The sequence below is a fragment of the Mytilus trossulus genome, chromosome 6 (assembly GCF_036588685.1).
Source record: "Mytilus trossulus isolate FHL-02 chromosome 6, PNRI_Mtr1.1.1.hap1, whole genome shotgun sequence".
NCBI classification, from domain to species: Eukaryota; Metazoa; Mollusca; class Bivalvia; order Mytilida; family Mytilidae; genus Mytilus; species Mytilus trossulus.
Window position 1 is genome coordinate 9,425,734 of NC_086378.1, and position 7,162 is coordinate 9,432,895.

The following is a 7,162-nucleotide window of genomic DNA, read 5'->3' on the forward strand; positions in this document are numbered from 1 at the left end:
CCGGGATGAGGGGTACAAGAAATGATTTAACCAGAAACAGAGACATATATCATGTCTCTGCCAAAAACATGTGCATCCCATATCACTTTTTTCTTTTCTTATTTCTAAGATATGTGTATTTTTTCAATCATTTATAACCAAGAAATTGAAATAATATGAATGTGTTCTTGAAAGAGAGAAAAGGTAAAAATTTACAAACTGACAGCCTGGTAAATTTAACACGAAAAAGCAAGTTAAATTGTTCAGAGGGGTCAAATTTATCTTGATTGAAAGTATGAAAAAAAGTGTAATTGTGGGACTGTGATTTTTCTCTTACGATAATAGCGCAAAAATGGACGATTCATGGGAAAATTCATCAAAATTGGGCTAGGCTGAGACTTATATGTGTTATAGTAGTCTCAGGGCTAGGTAGCAAAAAAGAACTTGAGTGCACCACCTCGTGATTTTTTTCTTCAACAATTCATGATTATTAACAGTCGTCATATTAACCCAAAAATCAGGTTAATGAAAAAACGTTTAATTCTAGAAATGTATGTATCCTCAGAGATGTACATTGTTATACCTGGGTAAAATAGTCCCTGGAACTATTATACTAAAAATAGTACTATTATACTAATAATCCCAGCTTAAACCAGAGACATATAATACAATTGTATTATATGTCTCTGCTTAAACATTGAACGTTTTAAAAGGTTTTCCCTAAGTTCCTGTTTTCAGTTTAACTTGTAGTTTTGTTTATGATATTATGTATACGTATAGCACATAGGATTCTTGGAAGTTTTGCACTCTCATGCTCTCCTTCAATGATCTATTATATAGATGATAAGTTATTTGGAAGAAACCAAAAATTCGTACAGGTGATTTCGGAATATGATTACCGATATTGACTCGAATATTAATAAAACCGCTTCCGGTGTTTTCTTCCTCGCACTTGTCTGCCACGTCGAATTTACAACTAAATTTATTGAAATGCCTGAGAAACTGACGTCCGTTTTGTCGAAATTCTATGATGAATACGTTAACAACACACCAAAGCGTTTGAAACTTGTAGATGCATATTTATTGTACATAGTATTGACAGGTGTTTTCCAGTTTATTTACTGTGCACTTGTTGGAACATTCCCTTTCAACTCCTTTTTGTCAGGATTCATCTCCAGTGTAGGATCATTTGTTCTTGCAGGTAATTCTAAGATGAAACATGCATATTTCAATTGGGTTGAAATATAAATAATCTTATAGTCCTCATTCCTGTTGTATTTACAGCTGATGATATGAGAATTACCCTTCAAGCCAACAAGGCATCATGTCATAAATATTATTGTGCAAAATCAAGAACCTCAGGGGCATACACAAAAGCTGACAGTAACAAAACATAAAATGTATGAGCACAAACACAGAAAAAGGTGCGGGTGATGATAATTAGAAGTAAAGTGGATACTATATTTGTTTATTCTAATAAAAGTATATAGATTAGGTTTATCATTTTTTATGCTGTAGTCAGTATTATGTAATATCAGGATTAGTAGAGGTGTACAGATTTTCATCTAGCCTAGCTTTATTTAAGAAAAGAAGATGCAGTATGATTGCCAATGAGACAGCTCTCCACAAGAGACCAAAATGAGAGACATTAACAACTACATGTACATGTACATGATGTATAGGTCACAGTACAGCCTATAGTAAGAAAACAATAATAAAGGTATTCATGCCAATCTTCAGACAATGTGGCATGGTCATACATGTAACTGTTGGACAGAATACCTGCAAGACTTATGATTTCTGATGATTATGATATCAGAAAATGGAAAGGTACAAAAAATGTAGTGTACAATAACACTAGTGTAAATTTGGAAAAAGTATAAAAACTATGATAGAAAAGTCATGGAGATTTTTTAATTTTATTTCAGTATGTTTGAGACTGCAAGTGAATGCACAGAATAAAAATGAATTCACAGGAATAAGTCCAGAAAGAGCCTTTGCAGATTTTATATTTGCCAGTGTCATACTGCATTTAGTTGTGATGAATTTCATCGGATAAAGGATTTCAGGTACAAATCTACTATAACAGACAACGAAAGAACTTTCAGTTTAGTAAATTATTATTATATTGTAACATTCCCTCTGCATTAAAGTTTGGCTAAAGCAGCAGAATAATTTTGACGTCTTTGCTTTGACCAAATGAGGGAATGCATTTTCATAATTGACATGATTCATTTTTTTCGTAGAAGCAAGACAAAAGGATTCTATATTCCTAAAACATAAGGTTTAGCATGTAGTTCAACATTTTAAAGGTGAAGAAAACACAACTATGATGATATTATTCAGAGAATCTACTATTTATTGAAATAATAATAAAACATCTCACTTTGGTGAAAAAAAATGTCAGAAGGCAATTATTTTGGTTTGTTTTAATAAAAGAAAATGAATTTCAAGTTGCAAGCTTTCTCAATTTTGTTACTTGTACCATTTTGTTTCCATTCATCATCAGTATAAACACAACTTGCATATTTATCTATTTGGAAAAAAAAATGCAGTTATAATAGAAAATCTAAATCAGTGATGAATACAGGGGTTAGTTCCTAATTTGAATGTGAAAATATTAGACAGAGGAAATTCACTATCTTATACAAACTATTGTCTTAGGTTGTTTTCTTTTTTTATTAAGTTTTATTTATCCATCATTTAGATTGTTGAACTTTCACAGAAATTTATGAAACATTCTTTAGGATTAAAATACATATGATATTAAAGTAACTATGTCAAAATTATAAGAATATTATGAAACTTTGTACTAAACTGATAAATGATTTTATAAACTATTTTATTTTATTTTCAGATGTTTTTGTAGTACCAATGGTGTCTTCATTGAATGGAGAGAATACAAAAAGGACATCTTATCATCAGACTTTAAATCCAATCATTAATATATTTGTTGTAAATTTGATAGAATAAAACAGAATAAAAGTTGTACATGTATAGCTTGATTTTAATTAACAGCATTCAAACTTTAATTTAAATTGAGAATGGAAATGGGGAATGTTACAGAGGGACCACAACCTGACCAAAGAGCAGAAAACAGCCAAAGGCCACCGATGGGTCTTCATAATAGCAAACAAATCCCACACCCAGAGGTGTGCTTCAGCTGGCCCCTAAAGACACCTTTTTTCATTTTCATCTGTATTATAATCAAGAATGCACACGCTGAAATGTCTCGCCTTCTTAACTAATCATTGAAATTATGTTGATAGTCCTAAGTATAAAGCTTTATTAAAAACTGTCACATAAACTTAACATTAACCAAGATAACTAAACAAAGACCAATGAACCATGAAAATGAGGTCAAGGTCAGATGAACCATGTCAGGCAGACATGTACAGCTAACAATGCTTCCATACAATAAATATAGTTGACTTATTACTTATAGTTTAAGAAAAATAGACAAAACACAAAAACTTAACACTGAGCAATGAACCGTGAAAATGAGATCAAGGTCAAATAAAACCTTCGCGACTGACAGATCATAAAATATTTCCTTACACCAAATACAGTTGACCTATGGCATATAGTATTAGATAAAAAGACCAAAACTCAAAAACTTAAACTTTGACCACTCAACCATGAAAATGAGGTCAAGGTCAGATGACATCTGCCCGCTAAACATGTACACCTTACAATCATTCCAGACAACAAATATAGTAGATCTATTGCAAAAAGTATGAGAAAAACAGACCAAAACACAAAAACTTAACTATAACCACTGAACCATGAAAATGAGGTCAAGGTAGATGACACCTGTCAGTTGGACATGTACACCTTACAGTCCTCCCATACACCATGCTGATAGTATCTGAGATATGGACTTGACCACCAAAAATAAACCTTGTTCACTGAGTCATGAAATGAGGTTGAGGTAAAGTGAAAACTGTCTGAGGGGCATGAGGATCTTGCAAGGTACACACATACCAAATATAATTATCCTATTACTTATAAGAGAGAATTCAACATTACAAAAAATCTGAACTTTTTTTTCAAGTGGTCAATGAACCATGAAAATGAGGTCAAGGACATTTGACATGTGACTGACGGAAACTTCGTAACATGAGGCATCTATATACAAAGTATGAAGCATCCAGGTCTTCCACCTTCTAAAATATAAAGCTTTTAAAAAGTAAGCTAACGCCGCCGCCACCCCCACCGGATCACTATCCCTATGTCGAGCTTTCTGCAACAAAAGTTGCAGGCTCGACAAAATAGGATTTCAGCTGGTTTTGTCTTGACTGTAACACAGTTTTCAAAGCTAAAGTTAGGGTGTTCAATTTTTTTGTCATTGGTGTTGTCAACTATTTGTCATGTCAGTTTAAGAGTAAACAAATTATAGCAAGTCAATAATTGATGTGTAGAAATCAGTTGGCTCCTCAAACTCAGTCATGGTCCATTGATGGTAGAAATCAGTTGTCTCCTCAAACTCAGTCATGGTCCATTGTATTTAACTTTAACAGGTTTGCATAGCATTATTACATTTTTACCCTTTTAAATTTTACTTCTTCATTATAATTTAAACAAGAGTGCACCCCCTGAAATGTCTCACATTCTCTAATAACCATTGGTTCATTGATATTTCGATAGTCCTAAATAGAATATAAAAAAGAAGATGTGGTATGATTGCCAATGAGACAACTATCCACAAAAGACCAAAATGACACAAACATTAACAACTATAGGTCACGGTATGGCCTTCAACAATGAGCAAAGCCCATACCGCATAGTCAGCTATAAAAGGCCCCGATAAGACAATGTAAAACAATTCAAATGAGAAAATTAACAGCCTTATTTATGTAAAAAAATGAACGAAAAATAATTATGTAACACATAAACAAACGACAACCACTGAATTACAGGCAAATACATAGATAATGTGGCGGTGTTAAACTTGTTAGCGGGATCCTAACCTGGGACAGTGGTATAACAGTACAACATAAGAACGTAAGCTTTTCTACAACTGTACCATTAATTTAACATGATCCAAAACTATGACGTAAAGGTCAGATAAACAAAACAAGAAATACATCTACACCTTTCAATCATTCAATAAACCAATCAAAGTTGACCTATTGCTTATAGTTTCGAAGCTACAGACTTAACCAAGAAAACTACACATTGACCAATTAACAATAAAAACATTGTCGAGGTCAGATAAACCATGCCATGCAGTCATGTACCCCAAACAATGAATCTGCATTAAATATAGTTGACTTATTGCTTATGGTATCTTAAGAAACAAACTCAACCATGAAAACTTAACATTGACCAAAGAACCACCAAAATGAGGTCAATGTCAATTAAAAACTGAAACTGACATGTGCATCATAAAATATTTCCATACAGCTGACTGCTTGAAATAAAAAGTAACATTTGTTGTAATGATTATTTCATCATACAGTTTTATTTGACCGTGACCTTATTTTATGAATTGGTGATCAAGGTTAAGATTTCATGGTAAAGTCCATATCATAGACACTATAAGCAATAGGTCTAGTATATTTGGTGTAAGTAAGGAAGGGTTGTAAGGTGTACATGTCCAACTGGTAGGTGTCATCTGACCTAGACCTCATTTTGCATGTTTCAGTGGTTAAGTAATTTTTTGTGTGTTTTGCTCTGTTTTTCTGATACTTAAGCAATAGGTCAATTACATGTTCATTTGGTGTATGAAATTACTTTTACATTCTACATGTCAGGCCAGAATTTAGAATTTTACATTGACATTTATAATTCTCATAGTCTATACTTCATATGATGAATACATAATCTTTCAATCAGTTTTAATTGAGGTCTGGAGCTGGCATGTCAATAACTGCTAGTAGTTCTTAGTTAATTTTCATTTTGTTTAGTTTCTTTTGTCACCTATTCTGACATCAGACTTCTTTTAAACTGGAATCACTGTGCGGATTGTGTGTTTGATTTTTTCTACATTGGCTGGAGATATAGGACTATAGGTGGAAGGTCTAGTTTTCAAAAAACATATTTAACCCTGCCACATGTTGCACCTGTCCCAAGTCAGGAGCCTCTGGCTATTGTTAGTCTTGTATGTTGTGTTTTTTTTTATTCATTTCAGAAATAAGTACATGTATGACATCCATTATCATTGTACTAGTGTACAATTTTGTTTAGGGACAAGCTGTAGCACACCTCTAGGTGCAGAATTTTCTCGCTGCATTGAATACCCATTGGTGGCCTTCAACTGTCATCTGCTCTTTGGTTGAATTGTTGTCTCTTTGACATATTTCTCATTTCCATTCTCAATTTTGTTCAAGGCAGTAGCGCATGTTTCTGAGCCTTTTTTTAGGGGGGTTCGGGTGCCTGAAACGGGAGAAGTTAGCTCATTTCAGCATTACTATTTATAATAATACATGCATGTATATATTTATGTCCAGTAGCAAGTTATAAGCTTCTAGAAGACGAGAACATGTTATAAGCTTCTTATAAGCATTCTCTGTAAACAATCCGCTGGAAGACATGTCAACCTACCTGGACACATTATTCTACCAATTTTCAAGTCTTTGGTTTGACCTACCAGGGTTCAAACCAACGACCTACCACACTAGAATCAACGGCACACGCTAGCATACAACCAGACAACGCTGACCATAATCAGAAAAAGAAACACGAAAGAAATATTTTCAAACGATACCAAAAATATATTTCATACTTTTATTAAAGATTGAAATAAAAATCATGAATTGCCTTATACATCAAAGACTTCCATAGAAAAGACGCTTCATGATTTTGTCTAAATTAATTATGAATAATTATTAGTTTTGGTCAATGAATTATTTTATCAATTATAATTTGTTGTTCAGTGAGTTGATGGTGTAAACATAGGAAGCTATAGCGTTATCGATTCAAAAATAAACCAAGGAAAGTAATAAGCCAGAATAGGGGTGTTATAGACTTGCTTCAATTCCCTTTCTATTATTTTTCTCTTACTAATTTATATGTTTACTGATAAGTGCCAGCCTACGGATTGCCCTTGGAGAACCTTCCTCCTGCAGATGTCAGTATAATTGTAATCTCCATTAGTTAAAGCAGTAAAATTATTAAAGGGGCAAAATTGAAAAAGAAAAAACATAATTAGGAAGGGACATGTAGCAAGTATAGGGGTGTA

The 7,162-nt window shown here is 33.0% G+C and overlaps 1 long non-coding RNA gene across 1 annotated transcript; it reads left to right on the forward strand.

The window, feature by feature from the left end:
* The first annotated feature begins 763 nt into the window (after positions 1-763).
* Positions 764-1,984, forward strand: LOC134720756 (uncharacterized). Its single transcript, XR_010107786.1, has 2 exons — positions 764-1,180; positions 1,908-1,984. It is a non-coding gene; the product is annotated as an uncharacterized LOC134720756 (long non-coding RNA).
* Positions 1,985-7,162: the final 5,178 nt, after the last annotated feature.